This window comes from Lathyrus oleraceus, chromosome 7 (genome assembly GCF_024323335.1).
Source record: "Lathyrus oleraceus cultivar Zhongwan6 chromosome 7, CAAS_Psat_ZW6_1.0, whole genome shotgun sequence".
Classification (NCBI taxonomy): Eukaryota; Viridiplantae; Streptophyta; class Magnoliopsida; order Fabales; family Fabaceae; genus Lathyrus; species Lathyrus oleraceus.
Genome location: NC_066585.1, coordinates 319,797,523 through 319,808,768, shown reverse-complemented (window position 1 = coordinate 319,808,768; position 11,246 = coordinate 319,797,523). Strand labels below are relative to the sequence as shown.

General features: G+C 37.8%; 1 long non-coding RNA gene across 3 annotated transcripts; it reads right to left on the bottom strand.

Annotated features, from left to right (window-relative positions):
* Window positions 1–1,344: 1,344 nt before the first annotated feature.
* Window positions 1,345–9,521, bottom strand: LOC127105887 (uncharacterized). Of its 3 annotated transcripts, none has more exons than XR_007795160.1 (2): window positions 9,409–9,521; window positions 1,345–1,503 (listed from the first exon to the last, which is right to left on the bottom strand). It is a non-coding gene; the product is annotated as an uncharacterized LOC127105887 (long non-coding RNA). The 3 variants fall into 3 exon arrangements; XR_007795162.1 differs by lacking the exon at window positions 9,409–9,521 and adding an exon at window positions 2,864–2,976; XR_007795161.1 differs by lacking the exon at window positions 1,345–1,503 and adding an exon at window positions 7,870–8,028.
* Window positions 9,522–11,246: the final 1,725 nt, after the last annotated feature.

Here is an 11,246-nt window from a genome sequence, read left to right as displayed (position 1 = left end):
TTTTTAGAGTAGTTTTTAGGGAGTTATGTTAGTTGTTTCAACATGATACAAAGGAAAATACAGGACTCAAAAATGCATCTTACTCTTCTTTATAAGGATCAAGTGCATCTTCTTTTGATTTTATTCGAGAAGTACAACAATATTTTAGAATTGCTTCAACAGTCCAATTTAATTCCCAAGCTAAAAATAACTTTGTCATTCCTTCCCCATTTGCCATGAATTCACATTCATCCAATGATAGTAGAAAGAATCATCATCTTTGAATCTTATGTGAATCTATGTGTTGCATGTATTGCAGTTGATGATGTTTTGGTTCTTTGAGTGATCATAATGATTTTAACGATGACTCTGATGTTTGGTGGAATCACGATTTTTGATCCTTTGCTTGATAATTTGGATTCCTAGTGATATCTTTCCAATTTCCTCTAATGGCATTGTTCACCCTGAAATCAACTCAAATCTCATCAGAAGAAGAATCAAAATTCTAGTGAAGTGTTAAAGTCAAAGATAATGTAGTAAGAATCTTGAAGCTTTAACGTTGTGAAAGAGAGAAAGTGTGAAAGTTCGTCTGATCGATGATGCATTTAGCGCAATGTATGAATGATTAGAGTATTGTTAAAATGTTAAAGTAACTCATAAGTTACGAAGGGAACTCTCACACACTCACATAATATTTTTAAGGACCCATTATTTTTTATAAAATCCCTAGAAAAATGTTTTTAGCATATAGCTAATTGATTAAAGACCAAATAATCAATTAAGTGAAAAATACATTGAATAATCAATTATCATTAGGCATGATCGATTATCTCAATTGCAATGCCTCACAATCGATTATTAGGGTTGATAGTCGATTAGTAACAACACAATTTGAAAATTTTCCACATTTACATTACATAATCCATTATCCCTATGTCATAATTGATTATGAACATTAAAAACCCATGAATCATTTTCTTTGTTGAACTACATTTTCTCCTATATAAGGAGGGCGCCTCCTCACTATTTCATACACCATAATTTGATTTTAATCATTCTTCTCTCATTCTAACCTCTTTCTCTTTTATTCCTCATTTCACTAAAAAAAATCTTAGTGCCTTTGTGAGTGAAATACAAGTGTGAGATTTTAGTTATACTTGTGTTCAACTGTTTTATAAAGGGTGTGATTTGTAACACCCTTCTAAAATACCCCAATAATTTAATTAAATATCAAAATACAACATCAGAGTAATTATGCAGTTAAGGGTGTCACATGATCACTTCACACCATGTTCCAAAATAACAGTCATGCTCTTTATTTAATCAAATGAACAGTTGCATAAATCGCAGCGGATATAAATCAAATCAATCAAAGCATGTAACACATTACATGTAAAATGGTTCACAACCAACAGTAAAACATTTAAAACATCCCTTCCCGATGTTACATCTATCAGAGCATGACCCACTAAGGAACTACTCTAGACTCCAAGTACTAGCTCCTACTCAATCACTGCTCGTTACCTGAAAAACAGTTGTAAGGGTGAGTTCCTCAATCGATATAATAAGTATTATAAAATATCATGTCATGTTAAGTAATTTAACACACTTCATCACCCTAATCCAAACACATATTCAGTAACAGCACATCAACTCAAATATCATATTCAACACAAATGCAACTCATACTCGTACTCAACATCAACACAAACACACGTATAATATTGGAATACATCCATTCATATTATACGCCATACATATATTATGCAATGAGACTCCATGCATGCGGTACCGACTATTTGTGAACATATAGTTCAACCTCACCGTCCAAATCCAGGCACGGCTACCAAGCTCACTAGTCCCACTCATTTGAGACATAGTGACTCACTCACTAATTCCTCACCATGGGAATTAGCTACCACCCCAAATGGGCCATGCTATGCACGCTAATCACCTAGCATGCAAACATCAACAACAACAATCACAATGATTTACTCACTAATTCCTCACCATGGGAATTAGCTACCACCATAAGGCCACAATATGCATGCTAATCACCTAGCAATGCAACATCAACAACAATTTAAGAATAGACACATGCTCACACTCTAAGCCATAAAATAGTCTATTCACAAATGCATACCTTCACATCATCATGTATACCATCACATATCATCAACAAAAGCATATCATATCATGCCACATAATAAATCATAGTATTAGCACATTCTACTAATACCTATACTATTCAAAACAACGGGAATTGATCCCTACAACATCATACCTCAGCTAAGTACATCACTCAGCCTAAACAACCAAAAACTGCACAACCATTGTTCAAGAAAATCACAAATCTGCCCATACGCGTATTGCCCAAACCTGACCAAGTCCATACGCGTAATGCCCACGCCCATACGCGTATGCTACGCGTACCACATCCTCATACGCGTACCAACAGAGACACTTTTACGTTCAAAACATCATCTCTTTCACTCATATGCGTAAGGCCTCATCCATACGCGTACCAGCCATCTCATACGCGTATTGCCTAGTGCCATACGCGTATGACCAGAACCCAGAATTTCCAGATCTGCAGTGGCTTTCTCTGCTACGAGATCTATCCAATTCAACCTTCTACAGTCCAAATTTTACACGCAATTCATTCATATCATCTAACACGAATCAGACACTTTCGATTTCACAAATTGCCAACCTTTCTACCTCTAATTCCTACGAATTTTCATCAGTTATCATCCAAATTCGTTCATCAATATTTCACAAATTCATCACATATCATTTCAATCAGAGTCAAATTCCGAGGTTCATCACTACCCATTACATGCTATCCCATAAGACCCATCAAACGATGATAAACCCCCCTTACCTGAGTAAATCCGGCAATTCCGTTAGCTTCAAGCTTTTCCTCTTCTCTTGCTCTGCCTCTTTTCCCTTTCTCTTTCAGCCGCTTCTCTTTTCCTTTTTCACGTGAAAAACCCTTTTCCCAAAAAATTAGGACTTTTTATTATTCCAACTTATATACTCCAACAATAAAACCCAATAATATTATCCCAATAATAATATTAATAATCCAATAATTTTTCTAATTATTTAATTAAATTAATAAATAAAATATTAACTTAATTTAAACAATTATCTTAATTTCATCGGGGTGTTACAACTCTCCCCCACTAAAAGAGTTTTCGTCCTCGAAAACATACCTCAGGCGAACAACTCAGGATAAGACTCCTTCATCTGACTCTCAAGTTCCCAAGTCACATTGCCACCTGCTGGTCCTCCCCACGCTACCTTCACCAAGGCGATCTCTTTACCCCGCAACTGCTTCAACTCTCGATCCTCGATCCTCATAGGTGATGTTTCAACAGTCAGGTTATCTCTCACCTGTACATCATCTACTTGGACTACATGTGACGGATCATGAATGTACCTCCTCAACTGAGACACATGAAAAACCTCATGCAAATTCGCAAGCGACGGCGGTAAAGCGATACGATAGGCTACCTCTCCTATCCTCTCCAAAATCTGATAAGGACCAATAAATCGAGGTGTCAACTTCTTCGACTTCAAAGCTCGACCAACCCCAGTTATCGGAGTAACACGAAGAAACACATGATCTCCCTCTTGGAACTCAAGTGACTTCCTCCTCTTGTCGTGATAACTCTTCTGACGACTCTGAGCAATTCTCATCTTCTCCTGAATCATCTTAATCTTTTCCGTAGTTTGTTGAACAATCTCCGGTCCAACCACAGCACTCTCACCGGATTCATACCAACATAAAGGTGTCCGACATCTCCTACCATACAAAGCTTCAAACGGTGCCATACCAATGCTCGAATGAAAACTATTGTTGTAGGTAAACTCAATCAAAGGTAAATAACAATCCCAAGCACCTCCTTTTCCAAAACACAAGCTCTCAAAAGATCCTCTAGTGACTGAATCGTCCTCTCAGTCTGACCATCAGTCTGCGGATGATATGCAGAACTCAATCTCAGCTTAGTTCCCAAAGCCCTCTGCAAACCTTCCCAGAACTTCGATGTAAATCTAGGATCTCTGTCCGAAACAATACTAGACGGAATACCATGCAAACTTACAATCTTCTCAATATACAACTCGGCCAATCTCTCTAACGGATAATCCATTCTGATCGGAATGAAATGAGCCGATTTCGTCAATCTGTCAACAATCACCCAAATAGCTTCAAAATTCTTATTTGTCCTCGGCAAACCAGACACAAAATCCATACTGATACTATCCCACTTCCACTCTGGAATAGCCAACGGTTGCATTAGCCCAGACGGCTTCTGATGCTCAATCTTTGACTTTTGGCAAGTCAAACAAGAATAAACAAAACTCGCAATTTCTCTTTTCATTCCCGGCCACCAAAATAGCTTCTTCAAATCATGATACATCTTTGTAGCTCCAGGATGAATACTCAGGCCACTACGATGTCCTTCCTCCAGGATACTCTTCTTAAGTTCGGTAACATCCGGAATACATATCCGATTACCAAATTTCAAAACACCACTCTCATCAACTCTGAATCCACCACCTTGACCTTGATTCACTAAAGTCAACTTATCAACCAAAAGCATATCGGATTTCTGACCCTCTCTAATCTCATTCAAAATACCACTTGTTAACTTCAACATTCCCAATTTAACACTATTGTGAGTACTCTCACACACCAAACTCAAGTCTCTAAACTGCTCAATCAAATCCAATTCCTTCACCATTAACATAGACATATGTAATGATTTCCGACTCAATGCATCAGCCACTACATTTGCTTTACCCGGATGGTAGTTCAAACCAAAGTCATAATCCTTCAGAAACTCTAGCCATCTCCTTTGTCTCATATTCAGCTCTTTCTGATCAAACAAATACTTTAAACTTTTATGGTCACTGAAAACTTCAAATCTTGACCCGTACAAATAATGCCTCCATAACTTCAGAACAAATACCACAGCTGCCAACTCTAAATCGTGCGTCGGATAGTTCCTCTCATGAACCCTCAGCTGTCTCGAAGCATAAGCTATAACCTGCTTATTCTGCATCAACACACCACCCAAACCCAACAATGAAGCATCACAGTAAACCTCAAATGATTCCGACGAACTCGGTAATATCAGAATAGGAGCAGTAGTCAACATTCTCTTTAACTCTTGGAAACCTTCTTCACATTTTGAGTCCCAAACAAACGCTTGCCCCTTTCTAGTCAACATCGTCAACGGTAACGCCAACTTAGAAAATCCCTCAATGAACTTCCTATAATAACCAGCCAAACCAAGGAAACTTCTTATCTCAGAAACTGACTTCGGAGCTTCCCACTTAGATACCGCTTCTATCTTAGAAGGATCAACAGCAACACCACCTCTTGAAATCACATGACCAAGAAAACTAACCTCTTCTAACCAAAATTCACACTTTGACAGTTTAGCAAATAACTTCTTTTCTCGCAGAACTCCTAAAACCACTCTCAAATGCTCAGCATGCTCTTCTTCAGATTTCGAATACACCAAAATATCATCAATAAACACCACAACAAACTTATCTAGGTACGGATGGAAAATCCTATTCATATACTCCATAAATACTCCAGGCGCATTAGTCACACCAAAAGGCATTACAGAATACTCATAATGTCCATACCTCGTTCTGAAAGCAATCTTCTGAATATCCTCAGTTTTCACACGTATCTGATGATACCCAGATCTCAAATCTATTTTGCTGAACACACTCGCACCAACTAACTGATCCATCAAATCATCAATCCTCGGCAAAGGATACCGATTCTTGATAGTCACTTTATTCAATTGCCTGTAGTCCACACACAACCTCATAGTACCTTCTTTCTTCTTAACCAATAACACTGGTGCACCCCACGGTGACACACTCGGACGAATAAATTTCTTATCCAACAGATCTTCCAACTGACTCTTCAATTCAGTTAACTCAACAGCAGACATACGGTACGGAGCCATCGATATCGGCCTAGTACCAGGTACCAAATCGATCGAGAACTCAACTTCACGCTCTGGCGGTAATTCATTCACTTCTTCAGGAAACACATCAGGAAAATCACATACCACGGCTAGATTACCAATCACCAGTTTATCTTTAGTTTCCAAAGTCGCTAACAGCATAAACAACTCTGCCCCATCTGCTACTTCCTCATTCACCTGCCTTGCAGATAGAAACAAACTCTTTCCTTCCTCAATCTTAGGAAAAATCACAGTCTTATCAAAACAGTTGATATAAACTCGGTTACACACCAACCAGTTCATACCCAGAATAACATCAATCTGTACTAGTGGAAGACACACAAGGTCCATTCCAAAGTCTCTACCAAAAATACTCAAAGGACAATTCAAACAAACTGAAGTAGTAGTCACTGAACCCTTCGCAGGAGTATCAATCACCATACTACCCAGCATCTCAGATATCTCTAACTTAAGTTTCACAGCACAATCCAAGGATATAAAAGAATGAGTTGCACCTGTGTCAATAATAGCTACAAGAGGAAAGCCATTAATATAACACGTACCTCGGATCAAACGATCATCTGCAGAAGTCTCAGAACCTGATAAAGCAAAGACCTTGCCTCCCGACTGATTCTCCTTCTTCGGCTTAGGACACTGTGGGCTAATATGACCCAACTCTCCACAGTTGAAACAAGTCACAGTCTTCAACCGGCAGTCTGCAGCCAAGTGACCACCTTTTCCACACTTGAAACACTTCTTCTCATTACTGGTACACTCATGGATACGATGTCCAGCCTGACCACATCTGTAACACTTAGCAGGGGCACTAGAGTCTCCCCCACTAGGCCTCTTCATCCCACTCTGCTTCTGAAAACCTTTGCCAGTTGCATACGGTTTTCCACGATCATTCTGACTCTTGCCTTTCCTATCAACCCTTTGCTGATAGCTCTCTGCTCTGGCTTTGGAATCCTGTTCAAAAATCCTGCAACAGTCAACCAAATCAGAAAACACCCTGATCCGCTGATATCCAATCGCCTGCTTGATCTCGGGACGCAACCCGTTCTCAAACTTCACACATTTGGAAAATTCCCCAGTAGCCTCACTATAGGGAGTATAATACTTTGACAGCTCTGTGAACTTAGCAGCATACTCAGTAACAGACCGGTTACCCTGCTTCAATTCCAAGAATTCTATTTCTTTCTTTCCTCTGACATCCTCTGGAAAGTACTTCCTCAGAAATCTCTCTCTGAACACTGCCCAAGTAATCTCAGCATTCCCAGCAGTTTCCAACTCAGTGCGGGTAGCAACCCACCAATCATCAGCTTCCTCTGACAACATATGCGTACCGAACCTGACCTTCTGGTTATCGGCGCACTCAGTCACTCGGAAGATCCTCTCTATCTCCTTCAACCACTTCTGAGCGCCATCTGGATCGTATGCTCCCTTGAACATTGGAGGATTGCTCTTCTGGAACTCACTCAGTTGACGAGCAGCTCCCATTCCCACAACATTCGGATTTCCTCCAAGTACTCCAGCTAGCATACCCAGAGCCTCAGCAATTGCAGCATCATCTCTACCTCTTCCAGCCATCTCTATTCTGAAAACCCAACAAACTAAAACAATAAGTACTGATAGGGTTACACAACACCTATCCCGTACAGGGGAAACAGAATAATTACGACTCGACTCGACCGACTATGCTCTGATACCACTAATGTAACACCCTTCTAAAGTACCCCAATAATTTAATTAAATATCAAAATACAACATCAGAGTAATTATGCAGTTAAGGGTGTCACATGATCACTTCACACCATGTTCCAAAATAACAGTCATGCTCTTTATTTAATCAAATGAACAGTTGCATAAATCGCAGCGGATATAAATCAAATCAATCAAAGCATGTAACACATTACATGTAAAATGGTTCACAACCAACAGTAAAACATTTAAAACATCCCTTCCCGATGTTACATCTATCAGAGCATGACCCACTAAGGAACTACTCTAGACTCCAAGTACTAGCTCCTACTCAATCACTGCTCGTTACCTGAAAAACAGTTGTAAGGGTGAGTTCCTCAATCGATATAATAAGTATTATAAAATATCATGTCATGTTAAGTAATTTAACACACTTCATCACCCTAATCCAAACACATATTCAGTAACAGCACATCAACTCAAATATCATATTCAACACAAATGCAACTCATACTCGTACTCAACATCAACACAAACACACGTATAATATTGGAATACATCCATTCATATTATACGCCATACATATATTATGCAATGAGACTCCATGCATGCGGTACCGACTATTTGTGAACATATAGTTCAACCTCACCGTCCAAATCCAGGCACGGCTACCAAGCTCACTAGTCCCACTCATTTGAGACATAGTGACTCACTCACTAATTCCTCACCATGGGAATTAGCTACCACCCCAAATGGGCCATGCTATGCACGCTAATCACCTAGCATGCAAACATCAACAACAACAATCACAATGATTTACTCACTAATTCCTCACCATGGGAATTAGCTACCACCATAAGGCCACAATATGCATGCTAATCACCTAGCAATGCAACATCAACAACAATTTAAGAATAGACACATGCTCACACTCTAAGCCATAAAATAGTCTATTCACAAATGCATACCTTCACATCATCATGTATACCATCACATATCATCAACAAAAGCATATCATATCATGCCACATAATAAATCATAGTATTAGCACATTCTACTAATACCTATACTATTCAAAACAACGGGAATTGATCCCTACAACATCATACCTCAGCTAAGTACATCACTCAGCCTAAACAACCAAAAACTGCACAACCATTGTTCAGGAAAATCACAAATCTGCCCATACGCGTATTGCCTATGCCCATACGCGTATTGCCCAAACCTGACCAAGTCCATACGCGTAATGCCCACGCCCATACGCGTATGCTACGCGTACCACATCCTCATACGCGTACCAACAGAGACACTTTTACGTTCAAAACATCATCTCTTTCACTCATACGCGTAAGGCCTCATCCATACGCGTACCAGCCATCTCATACGCGTATTGCCTAGTGCCATACGCGTATGACCAGAACCCAGAATTTCCAGATCTGCAGTGGCTTTCTCTGCTACGAGATCTATCCAATTCAACCTTCTACAGTCCAAATTTTACACGCAATTCATTCATATCATCTAACACGAATCAGACACTTTCGATTTCACAAATTGCCAACCTTTCTACCTCTAATTCCTACGAATTTTCATCAGTTATCATCCAAATTCGTTCATCAATATTTCACAAATTCATCACATATCATTTCAATCAGAGTCAAATTCCGAGGTTCATCACTACCCATTACATGCTATCCCATAAGACCCATCAAACGATGATAACCCCCCTTACCTGAGTAAATCCGGCAATTCCGTTAGCTTCAAGCTTTTCCTCTTCTCTTGCTCTGCCTCTTTTCCCTTTCTCTTTCAGCCGCTTCTCTTTTCCTTTTTCACGTGAAAAACCCTTTTCCCAAAAAATTAGGACTTTTTATTATTCCAACTTATATACTCCAATAATAAAACCCAATAATATTATCCCAATAATAATATTAATAATCCAATAATTTTTCTAATTATTTAATTAAATTAATAAATAAAATATTAACTTAATTTAAACAATTATCTTAATTTCATCGGGGTGTTACATGATTCTCTTGAAGTCTCTTTTGGTCGGTTGTTAAGGTTGTCCTTGTGAAACCTATGTTTGATTTCCGAGATTAGTCCGTCAAAATCTCGTTCTTGGTTTGTGAGCTTAGCTTGTGAAAAGCTCCACTTGATTTGAGGAATCAACCTGACAAAATCTTTCAGTCGATTATAATAAGGTTTGTAGTCATAACCTAGCAAAAGCTCAAAATATTTTTAGCAAAAGATCAAAATATTTTATTAATGTAACTCTCAAGAAATTTGTTTCTTGAGGAGAGGAGTAGGCTAAGGACCAGTCAAACCTATATAAATCTTTGTGCAATATCTCTTAACTCTCTATTTACTTTCAATCATTTACCTTCCTTACATTTATGTCTTTCTATTTTCCGTTCTTATCTCTATTTTAAATATAATAACACAAACCACAATTCATAGTAATAAATTTCAAATTAATCACAAATCTTGAATATCCACTACTCTCTTGTGTTTGGAATCACTTATTCAACATCTTAGACACTGGTGCTACTGACCATATTTCTTTTAACAATTCATCATTTAATGAGTACAAAAATACAATTCGTATTCCTGTTAGCTAAATCTTATAAGAGGATTGTATGTTCTTGACTATGCATACAATTCTTCAACTTGTAATTCTGTTGCAAATAATTCTTTTAACATTTGGTATTTAAGACTAAGTCATATTTCTAATATATGTTTACAAACACTTTCAAAACTATTTCCTTTCATTTCTTGTAAAAATGATGTAGCGCCTTGTGAATCTTGCCACTTTCCTATACAAAGAAAATTGTCCTTTTCTAATAGCATTACTCGTTCTTGTGCTCCTTTTGATATCTTGCATGCTGATTTGTGGGGAAATTTCTATACTTTTTCTATGTTAGGACACAAATACATTTTAACATATGTAGATTACTAAAAAAGATACACTTGAGTAATTTTTCTCAAAACAAAATATCAAACTAAAAAGAGTCTTGTTCAATTTGTGACATACATTGAGAATAAGTTTTAAACATCCCTCAAGTGCCTAAGATCTAATAATGGCACGGAGTTTTGTTGCCTTGTCTGAATTTCTTTTGTTAAAAGGGATTTTGCATAAAAAAATCTGGTGTTGAGATGCCAAAAAAATAGAGTGGTAGAGAGGAAACATAAGCATATTCCAAATTTTATTATATCCTTATTTTTCCATTCCAACATTACTTTAAACATGTGGAATTTATGTGTCTATAATGTTATACACATCGACAATAGGTTATCTATTGGACTTGTGACTCTATACAATTAAGGGGGTGGATTGTGGAGGTTTGAAAAATAGATTTAAAATAAAAATCATTTGAAAAATTAGAGTTTGAATTTTTTTATAATAAATGATTGATTATGCATCATAAAACCAAAGAAAAGACAATAAAGTAAAGAGATAAGGGATAAAGACATACACCAAAGATTTATACAGGTTAAGCCTAAATTGACCAACTCTTATCCCCATTAACTATTCTTGAAAGTATCCAATAAACTTGAGAGTTTTTAGAAGGA